Here is a 13,282-nt window from a genome sequence, read left to right on the forward strand (position 1 = left end):
ATAAGTTCTTTTGTTGATGTGATGACATCCTCTAACAACTTCCCTCACTCCGGTGATAACATGAAACCTCATTTTGGTATTAACATTTCTTGGCACCAACTTCCTTTAAGGTACAAGTTCCTTTGTTGATGTAATGACATCCTCTAACAACCTCCCTCACTTTGGTCCCAACAACTATCAACATCAACGTTTTTTTTAGGTGCAAGTTGTTTGGTTGATGTCAAAAAATCCTTACTCCTCAGTGATGTCACAACATCCTTACTCCTCAATTCTAACATTTTTTATAAATGAAATGTGCTTTATGGGTTCCCTTCATTATGAGTGTTTTTTTTAATCATCCCTTTGTAATTGGAAACTTACTAAAAGTCAAAGTGTCATATCCTTTGTTGATGATTTCGGTTATAATAAATACAACTATAGATGTTGATTAGCATATTCATGTAACAACCCTTGTTTTTGTAATGTAAAAATATGATTGTAATGCCAACATGGGAATAGGATCTACAACTAGTTGATTGTGTATTTGAAACACTTAAATTTAATTTTTGTGATGGTACACTAAAGGAGGGGATAACCATTCAAATTTCCAATGTCTAAGGGAGCTCTAAAATTATCATTTGTAGACCTTAGTGAGCCAACTAGTTGATAAATAAGTTGTGAGATGCAACCGAGGGAGAACTACCCAATGACAATCGAAATTATGAGATGTGATTCGGGTGGTTGGGTGGAGGGAAATTCCCATTCCCTTAATGCACTGAGCCAATGGATTTTCAAACACATAGATAATGGTAAGAGAAAGGATATGAGCTTACAACTGAAGAAAATGTAGGTTCTCTAGTTGGTTGGTGAACTTTATCTCTCTTGTTGGAAAAAAGAGCACCCTCACTGCTAATTGTGGGTGTGTATGAGCATTGTGGAGTATTGTTAGTGGAGAATATAATGGCTTTAAGTTGTTATGCAAAGTTTGTGTAAGATAAAAGCTTCGTGAATTTGTGTGTAATCCCTATGAAATGTGTGAGGTTGCTGGATTTATTTTTATAAGCTTATGTGATTAGTGGGAGGCTCAAGGGATGACTGAATCACTGTGGTTCTTGTTGCATAGCTGATAAACCACTTGTATAGGGAATCATGGGTCATTTTGGTGCTTGGTATGAAAAGACAACTGATAAAATACTTGGATAGTGGATTCCAACTCCTTGACTAAGCAAAACCCCATTTGAACCTTGGGTGAATCCCTGTGAATGAACTCAAAGAAAAGAGTGGACCATTATGGTGCTTATTGCTAGAGGATAGTTGATAAACCACCTAGTTAGTGGTATCCATATTCTGAGGGTTTAACAAAGCCTTTGGTGTGAATTCCCTGAGCAAGCATTCCTTAGACATTGGATTCAGATCGAGGGTAGTCAATTGCAAGAAAAAATACAGTGTAGTTGGCATATGTTTGAGTGGAGAGTGGAAGTCCATCTTTCAGTTTCTAGCCATCTTAAAACACACATATAAGTAGATTACAATTGCATATGTTTAATGTTATGTTTATGATTGATACTAAAACATGTATGATTATGCTTAGTTAGTATAGACTATGATGTTCAACATTATGTTTATGATTGAAATATGAATATGTGTGTTCTCAGTTAATTGATGATCATAGTTTTTTGAGTAAGTTTAACTAATTTGTAGTATGTTAGATTGATTGGTAGTAATTATCTTGGTGTGGTTATATAAACTACATGAAATTTGGTGTTTGGGGCCATGCCTTTTTATTATCTCAAAAACTAGTGTATTTTAGGTCAGGGACCTCTGCCCCTATTAACAATCATAAGATAGAGTGGGGAGGTTTAGGACTTTAGGCCTTTGGCAATAAAACTTATAGATTTTGTAATTCATGGATGTTTCCCTTTGTTTTGTAAAAACCTCAAGTTTCAGCGCTTTTATCCGTCATTAGACTGATAGAGTAGGAGAATGTAAAAAATATATAAGTAGAGTAGAGTCTTAGAAATAACACATTTCTTTGCAAAATCCATTAATCGACAAGCATGGATTAAGTTATTTATCCTTTTAATTAACTTGCTTAAGTAAAATTTACTCAGTGTTTAATCAACACTTAAACATTTTTTAATTATTTCTTAAAACTATCGGCTTGCATATTTAATGCCGGAGGAAACATAATGGTAGGGAAGGAGGCATCAGGAGATACATCCCAGGGAGATCCAATACCAGGATATGTATTATCCAAAATCATGGTACTGGGGATGTGATCCCAAGAAACGAGGCATCATGGGAAGGGATCCTAGGGAATATGACATAAAGTGGAGTGACACCGGGGAATGTGGACCCTATGGAAAGTATTGGAACACCATCCTTGGGAAAAGTAATACTGAACCACAATGCCAGTGAAGCTAAAAGTGTATGCTCATATTGATATAGCATCAAAATAGCAAAAGACATAAATGGGAAACAAAGGATTTTCTCAGAAAATCATGTTGTTAATCCTAAGCACTAATCATGATTAATTTCGTTAACCATTGCGATTAGTGCTAACCTCAAGTGATTAACTTGACACAAGTTGGATATTTGTTAATAGAGTGTTTCATAAAATGGCCAGTATTTGCTATGATGTGGAAATATGATGTAGCAGGATGATGTGGATGGTCCACGCTGATTACACATGTCATGTGAAAAAATAATTTTATGAGGTCTAAAATGGTCAAAAATGAGTGACATATGGCACCACAAAGTTATGCCACATGTCTTCAAGACATATGAACATAGATCCAATATGGAAATGGTGGGCCCCAAAATTTGATGTTGCCATTTTTGTATGTTTTAAGATTTATAAGTTTTAAAGTCAGTGTGGTATGGGGAAGGCTCAAGATTGGGTTACTAGGATACCGAGTACTAGAATTCAAATATAAAACAAATGATTCACTCATTGGTATTCAATATGATGCGGTGAGAGTTCCATGTGTGTTCCATGTGGACCCCATGTGGACCCCATGTGGCGGTGGCGTGTCACCATGTGGGCTAGGTTGCATGGCACCACATGGGTGCCATGCAGATCGCTCTTAATGATGTGTCCTCTTTTAATAGGTTAAATTTCTAAAGAGAATAAATATTTACCTAGGACATGGACTGAGGTAAATTTTATATCGTTGTAAAGCTATCGACGAGTTGAACATGATGGTGATCTTTGTTTTAGAATTTGAAGATTGAGAAAAATATGTTGTTACAACCCCATCTTCATAAAATACCTTGGATATTGGGTCAAACAAGTAACATTCTGACAACTCAAGATGGCATAAGAGAGTGGGAGGTGTTACAAAGTGGTATCAAAGAAAGTTGGTAGCACTCCCACAACCCAAGATGATTTAAGGGGGTGGGAGGTGTTACAAATTTGTATCAGAGCTAAGGATTAACACTGGATTTGAAGGGGCTCATGCACAATGAATATAATTCAATTTTATATGGACAAATAAATTAAATTTTTATATGAATGTTGATTTAAACATGTGTTTGATATGATTTCTAACCGAGATGGAATTCTTAATTGTCCTTATTTTATGGAAATATGTAATTGACATGGGTTTTGGTTGTGTGAACAACCTTAGTTCAACATGGTTTGTGCTGACATGCCAAGGACATGATTAATATGTTTATTCTTGATTTAACTGATATTTGTGTGTGTGTGTGTGTGTGTGTGTGTGTGTGTGTGACAACACACAAGAAGACACAATATACAACAAAAAATAGAGGAATGAGTAGAAAAATGGTAAAGTACAACATGGACATAACCCAACCTAACCAGGAATAAGATTTAGTTGGAAAGAGGTCAAAAGAAAATTCCCCTAAATAGATGGATACCTTCAAAATCTCGAGAGTTTAACTAAGGAGTTAGAAGGGTAGAAATGAAAATATTTTCAGAGCCCAAGAAAGGTAAGCATAGATGAATGCAGTGATATTGTTGATCGTTTTAGATCTACAAAGATAAAAGAAACATGAACCTAGTTTTATTTATGTGGACATGCATAAATACAAGAAAATTCCACTTGAAATCCGAAGGAATTTATTAGAAAAAAATAAGGAAACAATTAACAAGCCAAAGAAGAGGCACATGAATACAAGTGAGGACATAGTGGGAGGAGGAACTCGACTCAAAACTCCATGACCAACAAACAAATATCCATGACCAACTATCTAGTGTGACAAATAGTACAAAAAGACACCACCAACAAAGGAAGAGTGAGAAAAACACAACGTTGAAAGAATTCAAGAAAGCAAAGCCCCCCACCTTTGATGGAGAGATTATGAAGAGTGAAGAAGCAAAAGCTTGGATTTTGGTCTTAAAGAACTACTTCAGAGTTCATGATTATTCTAAAATTGTAAATGTCAAGGAAGCCATTTTTAACTTGAACGAAAAATTTGACATATGGTGGGAAGATCTTATAAATGTCAAAGGAATTTAAGAAAAATACCTTACCTAGAAAATATTTGAGAAATATTTTTGGGAAAAGTCCCTGTCCGAGAGGTACTATAACAACAAAAGAAAAAAGTTTCATGAGCAGAAGTTGGGACAACTTTCCTTGGATGCCTACACCAATAGGTTTTTGGAACTGCTAAGGTATGTGCCTTGCACTAGGGACGAAAAGGTGACTATTTAGAGACATCTTAGTGGTTTACCATAGTCCTACAAAGACAAAATTTAATTTGATGAACCAAAAGCACTGGAGGACACTGTTAGGAAGGTCAAATATTTCTATAATTAGTTCCAACATAAGGCCAAATTATGGACACACTAGAAGAATAAAGATAGAGGCAAATGTAAAGGGAAAGGACCACAAATTATCCTCAAGGTATAAGAAAATGGGGAAAATGGTCAAGTTCAATACATCCAATAACGGTGAATTCCAGTTCATAATTTCTATGCTTCCAATAGACATTAACCTATCAAATTAGAAGGAGAAGGGCCAGAGGGACCTAAAAGAAAGCCATTGCAATGTTCATGCATGGAGAGAATCATATGTTAAAATATTTCCCTCACAAATAGCATAACAACAAGAAGTTGTAGAATCTCCAAGAGGCAACAACAATGAATGATGTGGCTCAAAGAATACCTAATATTTACGCAACATTGGACAATAGAAAAGCATGTCACCAAGCCTCGATGATCAAAATGGAAGGCATGCTTTCCAACTAGACCATTTCAATTTAATTGATCTGGGTTCTAATTTTAGTTATCTCAGCTCCAAAATTGGAGAGACATGTTCCTTGCAAAATAAACCACATGCCAAATAATGGTTGGTCCAACCAGCCACAAGAGTCAAAAATAGGGTTACTAGTTTGGTGGAGTCGTGCCACCTGAAAAATAAGCAACATACCCACAACAACCGAAATTGAAATATTTAAATTGGGTTCATATGATATTTTATTTAGCATGGACTAGATAGAAGGCCATAGGACCAAAGTTGATTGTTATGGTAAACCACTGGAATTCCTCATCGATGAAGGAGAGGGAAAGGTATTGTAGGGAATAAGAAAACCTATTTCACTAAGGAATATTTCAATGATCTAAGTGATGAAATGTGGTAGGAAGGGGGTGTTCCCTATTTATTATCTAAGTAACTCGGGTGTTATGTGCCAATTTTTAAATCCCAATATTGCATGAGCATGATGAAGTTGGTAAAATTAGAACTTTAGCTGAAATAAATGTTGGATAAAGGGAACAACAGACCTAGCATACCACCTTGGGGATCCCCAACGCTATTTTTAAAGAAAAAGGATGGAACACTACATCTATGCATTGATCACAGGTAGTTAAATAAAGCTACAATGAAGAATAAATACCCATTTCCTAGAATTGATGATCTATTTGATCAGTTAGGAGGAGCCACAATGTTTTCCAATATAAATCTAATATCTAGCTATCATCAAGTCAAATGAAAGATGAAGACATTCACAAGACAACTTTTAGGATAAGATACAGGTACTATGAGCTCGTGGTGGTGCCATTTAGCTTCACAAATGCCCCAACCACATTTATGTTCCTAATGAACAATGTTCTCAGCTAATATTTGGACAAGTTCATGTTAGTTTTTGTTGATAATATTTTGGTTTACTAATAAACGAGAGAAGAAAATGAAGAGCACATGAGCGTGGTGTTGCAATTACTGTTGGAACAAAAATTGTATGCCAAACTTAATAATTGTGATTTCTTCCTAACATAAGTACAATATTTCAGACAAGTAATCTCAAAGGAAGGAGTAGCTATATATCCAAAAAATATCAAGGCCATAATGGGGTGGCCTACTCTGTGAAATGTTATGGAGGTTAGATCCTTCATGATATTGGCCAGATAATACTGACAATTCATTCAATTTTTTTCAAATATTGGGCATACAATAAAAAATTTACAAAAGAAAGGAGTCAAATTTCAATGGACATCAGAGTGTGCAACTAGATTTGAGAAACTCAAGTAGTTTCTCACACATGCACAGATACTTGCAAGGAAGGACTAGGTGGAGTTCTAATGCAAGAAGAACATGTAATATGCTACTAGCATGAGAGGAACCATGTTACTCATGACTTGGAGCTAGCAATAATCATGCATGCATTGAAGATGTGGAGGCATTAATTACTTGGGAGAAGGTTTGTGTTGATGTCCTATCATGGAGGACTAAGATACTTGTTTTATCAACCCAAGTTAAATGCTAGACAAAGCATATGATTGAATTTAATTAGCGATTTCGGTTTTGAAATCAAGTATATTAAGGGAAAGGAAAACCATATAGTAGATGCACTTGGTAGAAGTACAAGTAGCTCACATGGAAACCATGAGCACTTTTGAAATTGACAACAAATAAAGGATTAAAGAGGATTTTCTACATGATGAGCATATCCAGTATGTGAAGGAATCCTTATAGCAGGAATCAAAGGGAACAATAAAAAAAAACTATAATCTCACTCATGATGGTATGTTGATGTTCAAACAAAGATGATATGTACCCTGTGTGACTGAATTGAAGAAACACATAACGAATGAGTTTCATAAAGCAAGTCATACTGGTTACCAAAAAATGATAACAACCATAAATAAATGGCATTATTGGCCAATAACGAAGAAGGAAATAGAATAATATATTTAAAGGTTCCTGGAATGCCAATAAGTCAAGGTAGAATGTAGACATGCTGTGAGATTACTACAACCAATTCCAGTCCTTGAGTGGAAATGGGAAGACATATCTATGGAGTTCATCATGAGATTGCCAAAGACATCCAAACAAAACGTTGTCATTATGGTGGTAGTGGACAAATTGAGCAAGGAAACTCACTTTATAACTATTAATTCCACCCATAAAGATATTGAAATAATTCAAATTTTTATGAGGAAATATTTAGATTACATGGCCTACCCAAGAAGATCATTTCAAATCAGGATGCCAAATTCACTTCAAATTTTTGGAAGGCATTATTTTAAGGATTTGAGACTTAGCTAGATTTTAACACAACCTATTATCCTCCAATACATGGTCAAACTGAAAGGGTAAACATAATTCTAGATTACATGTTGAGTATCTACGCCATGCATCAACCAAAGAGGTAGGAAGAATTACTACCATTAGTTGAATTTGCATACCACAAGGGGTACCAAGAATCATTGAAGATGAGTCCTTTTCAGGTGTTGTATGGGAGAAAATGCAATACTCCCATTAGATGGAATGACCCGATGAACATAGTGGTACCTAGACCTAACATTGTGAGAGAAATGGAGCAGGAAGTGATTATTATCAGGAAGAAGTCGAAAGAAACCCATGATAGGCAAAAGAGTTATACAGACCAAAAAAAAATCCAGAAAGAATTTCGAGTGGGGGAGCATGTATGGGTGAATGCATGAAGATGGGTTACACTTTTGGGCCAACTATGGTGATGAAATTTCAAGTTTTTCCTCTTTTATCGAATTTAAGCCCTCATAATTCATATAAGCATTGTGAATTTAGATTTAGAGTAAAAAGACAATTTGTGGAGAATTATGTTGTTGTCCTAATGATAATTTTTGCAATTTTTTTTTAGTTTTGTATAATATGTCAATTTTCCATTAAATGAAATGCTTGTCCTTGCAAATTTTCACATATCTTAAAAGGTATGTGTGTGTTCATGTAGAATAACTTAGGCTAAAATGTGTAATTTAATATATATATATATATATATATATATATATATATATATATATATATATATATAGATATATATATGAGCATGATCTACATGGAGAGAGCTAAGTTTATCATATTATAATTTTTTTTATGCAAAATTATATTTTTTTTATTAACTTTCAAAGTTGGCGAAATAATAATTCAATTTCATCTTGCAAACACGTGTTTGCATAAGTTTTTTTTCAATTGTTTAAATAAATTGAAAAACCAAGAGTACCCTTTTGAAGAGGACTTGTAAATGAAGATAGTGATTTTTTTTGAAATTTTTTCGTTGTGTATATTTTATGATATTTATTTTTTATTCAACCTCTTTAAAATTGTTCAAAAAAATTCAAGCATTATGTTTAAAAGAAATTAGATGAAAAATATCATATGAATTCGAAAATGTCAAACTCATATGCCATTGGATAGAGGATTCTTTCATGAATCCAACATGATCAATTCCACCACCTAAAGAAATTTTTTTCCCTAAGTCTGCTAGGGTACAAAATGGTGTTGCAGGAAATTTTGTAGAAGGGGTGCTGAAATTGTGGATTTTAGGACTTTAGAGGGACGATCAAGTGCCGAAAGTGCTTGATCGAGCATTTAAAGTGCTCGATCGAGCTTTTAAATTTCAAATTCAAATAGCTCAATCAAGGGTTTCATAAAACCTCGATCGATCCATTTACGTGGTTAACAAGGGTTCGGTCGAGCGTTATGGCTCGATCAAGCTATATGCTCGATGAAGCTCTACAAAAAACACTGTGAATCTCGTAACTTAGTTTTTAGAATCAATAAAGATCTAAAATTTAAGTTTTTACCACATTTTAAAATTCAAAATTTTATTATAATTTTTGTTCTCATGTCATGTATAAACCTTATTGAATTTAATATTAATATTAAAAATTTATTACTATTATTATTATTAAATTAGATTATGAAATCTGATATTAGTACAAAAAATTATTGTTAGTATATTTTAATGTTAATATTAAATTTATTAATTTTGGATTAATATAATATTATTAACTTTAATATAATATAAAATTTGTTATATTATAATATATACTAGCACAACCACATTAATAAATGTGGTTGATATATACCATATGTGTTAGCAAAAGAGTCATTAAAACAAAAAGAGTGATACAAGTTGACTCAATATGTTAATTTTATTTAACCTAATTTTTTTATAAATATAAAATAATAAAATATATAATATTTTTAAAACCCTGAAGTAATCATAACCTGAAGCTACCTAATGAAATAAAATCTAAACAATTTCAATTGGAAGACATGAAGCACTCTATGTATATTTGGTGGATGTTGGGGCCTTCGCTTTGAATTTTGAGTGTTGGCGGGAAGAAAATTCAAGAACAGGTGGCGGGGACAACGATCCGGGTTGTGGAGCTGATAGCCAAAGGAAAGGGATAGGAATAGGTAGTGAACGGGCAACTGCTGCAAGGTGTTAGAAGACGACAGAGGTAGCCAAGTATGGGAAACAACTGAGGGTGGATTCAGCCAAACAAAACTGGCAGTGGGAATGCAAAATAAAGTGGGTGAGCCAGGGTAGGATCCTGAGAGTCAAATCAGTTGCGGGAGAGCTAGGACTATCCTCACCTCTGATTATGTTCATTCTTGTCAGTTATATTCTATGAAAGTATTCTCTATGTATTTGATGAACTTGCCTTGAGCCTTTTGTATTCTGTCATGTACTCTTTTATATTCCAAGTAATGAAAGAAGCAGTTTGGGTCCCGTATTGTCTCACTGTGTTTCCTGTGGTGATATGAATGGGATGATAGTCTTAGATAGTCCAACGGATTCAGTGTGATGAGATATTGTTGCATGTTTTTTACATTCCCTCGATACCCCTCCCATCTCCATCTAACTTCGGTCGCGACATGCCTCGGGTGAGACTCCTTGCCCTTTGGGTAAGGTGAAAATGTCAGCGTTGTCCTAGACTACAATGGAGCCTTGTTGGCCCTCTGAGCCTAAACCCAGGGTCTCTTCCCTGCTTTTTCATGCCAAAAAATAGTTCTATTGCCTGGACCGTAAATCAAAGAGAGGGGTTCAGAATATGGTATTGAGGATTTTTAAGAAAGAAATAAGGAACTGGTGGGACAACCACATGGATCAGTTTGTATCGCAAAATATATCCTTCGAAGCCAGACTATTGCTAAGGTGAAAGACGAGATCTTGTATTTAGAAGATGCAAGGGATCAGTACGAGATCTTTTGGTGTAAGTTCCCGAAGGAACTATACAGTTGGATGCAAAGATTGCAAGTGAAGGGTCAGCCAAAGGGACAACAACCATCTCGTCGTGAGAGGTGCTCCAATGATCTTTTAACACTCCTGCACTTGGACACTGATCTGACAAGAGTAGTATACTTTTGGGTACAGACTACTCTAGAGGGAAACGTGGCCGAGTTCACAGCAGAAAGTTATCAATCCTTCTCGAAGGATGATTCAATGTTTAGATCAGGGTTGAGGGGAAAATTACTGAAGGAAATACCCCTTTGGATTAAAGTTTTGATGGTGGAAGAAAGTTTAGTTTCTTTCCAAGAAGCGAGTATGGAAGCATAAAACCCCAGTGCTAGGGGAAGGATAAAAGGGGGGAAATTCCATTGAATGAGGGACTATGATGCCATTCAAGGATGGATATAGAAGACTCATGAAGATCTAGGGAAGTGAGAGTGTAGGGGAGAGCGCTAATAGTAGAAGAGTGGCAGGAAAAGGCCATGCAAGATATGAAGGCACATGTGGAGGGACCACACCAAGCAGGAGTACTGTCGAAGGGTCTAGAATCAAGAGATGAGATGAAAAAGAACTCATAGAAATGAATAGGGATAGATGAGCCTGACAGAATCATGAAAGGCGATAAAATCCCTCCCTCCCCAGTCGCAGGGGAGGTGTCTAATGGAAGTGGTCGCAATAATCTCGAAGAATAAATGGATGATGAGATGTGTGATGTTATGAGATGACTGTTTACGGAGGAAAACAAATCAAATTAAATCAATCATCCAACCCCCTAAAGCTCAGGTAGTGTTCACCCTAACCTTCCCCTGGTACTTTACAATAATCCTGGTAAATTTGTTGCTAAGTTGCTTAAGGCAATATAAAAACATAGTGTGCATGTTAGATATAAAACATATTTTGGTACCTATAATAATAGTGGAAATAACAGTATTAGTAATCTAGGATTGCAAGGATCTCAACAACCAAGGACCCAAGGCTTTGTGCTTCTAGCATGCACTCAGGTCATAATGGTAGGATCCTTTACCAGATACCCAGAGTTATTGGGACGAGAGAATGAGGATGTGGAGCAACATTGGTACCTATGTGAAGTGATATGGAGAGCTAGCCAAATGCTAGATAACATGAAGGTGATCAAATTCCAGACCACCCCTAGGGAGAGAGCCCTGAGATGGTTTATCAAATGGGCAGAGCTAAGCCTAAATCCAATGGTGGATGACATCAAGAAGAGCTTTGCACAGGAATTCAAGCTTCCACAGGCATATCAGCTAGGGTTGTCAAAGCTGTGGGAGATAAAACAATGGGATGGATAGACAACCTGTGAATTGATGCAGAGGTCCAAGGATGCAATCGATAAGCTAATTTAACCCATATATCCAAATCACCAAAGGGTTGGTTTATGAAGGCACTCCTACCCCTTAACTGTATGCCCTTAACACAACAAAAGATCTAGACTCTGCAAGATGATCTGGAACATGCAACTCACAGTAAGGCAATGGAAGTGTACCAACATAAATATCGGGGGTGGGGCAGAGTCATAGGATCCATTGATCATGGGAATCTGACACGAGATAGCCAGCTTAATAGAGAAATTGAAAGACTTACAGCTGGTTTGCCAAACAAGACCTAATGTATGGTGCACCCGTTGCTTGGTCGAAGGTCACGTCACCGCTTAATGCCCGAGTATAAGAGGCATGAATCCCACATCAGGACCCACCGGACCATTAGGGGCTCCACCTACAGCTAGGGTTGCGGTGGTAGGATTAGAAGGGGAATTTCTAGGCCGAAACCAATCTAACTATTGTGCGGTGTGTAGGAACTATGGACACTCACATCAGTTGTGCCCAATATTGAAAAATATTCAATCGTACCGAACAATACCTACTGTGAGTTTTGTGCATCCATGACTCACCACACCGAACAATGTCGAGCATTGGATGCTCTGGAAGAGAGGCTAGATCATTTGACGTTCAGAATCAATGAGACCACTCACGGAGGGTGAGGAATGGGAGGAGGAGTGAGAGGAGGAAGAACATGGGGCAGGAGACCTGTGCGATGCTACAACTGTGACCAGGAGGGACATGTCACTGGAGACTGTCCTCTTCCAAGAAGACATTGGTGCTCTTAATGTCGGGTCAATGCACACACAACAAAGGACTGCCTCGAGTTGATCACAAGATGGGAAGAGTGAACCAGGAAAAGGGGAGCTAACTTGATCAATGCAGAACCGAGAGCTACTAAAATAATCCCTCTATCTAACATAAATATAGTAACTAGAGGAGGAAAGAAGACAAAGGCTGATCAAGGTGCGTAAGAGTAACTCCCGGTTGTTCAAGTAGCTTCCATAAAACAGTCATACAACCCAAGATAGTAGAAACGATACTATCAGGAGGCAACAAAAATGTTTGAAAATTTGGTGGAACCCTAGAAGGACAAGGTACCAAATTGAGCAAAGCCCACCGTATCCTACTTGATTGAAGAATGGTTCATACTATTCTTACATATTTTCGACAATGATCATATGTTAGGAGAGATATGTAGGAGTCTGAAAGCAGTTTTGCCGGATGGAGAAATGGGGGAAAGAAGGAATCTCAACAAATCTGCTAGAAAAGCACACGAGAAGAATCCAAAGAAACAAGAAAATAATAGGCAGGGAGTTCCGAATTGACACACAAGTGGTAGGGTTCCAGATCAAAGACACAATGTTTGACCTGTGTTCAGACGTCAACATTTGGCCCAGGAAAACATGGGAGGCACTGGGAAAACCATAGTTGAAGTATTCACCAATAAAATTGTGGATGGCTAGCAAATACTACATTCTTTCCATTGGGAGGCTGGAAGA

The sequence above is a fragment of the Pinus tabuliformis genome, chromosome 1_1, assembly GCF_031772625.1.
Source record: "Pinus tabuliformis cultivar Carrire ecotype Pingquan chromosome 1_1, CPIR1, whole genome shotgun sequence".
NCBI classification, from domain to species: domain Eukaryota; kingdom Viridiplantae; phylum Streptophyta; class Pinopsida; order Pinales; family Pinaceae; genus Pinus; species Pinus tabuliformis.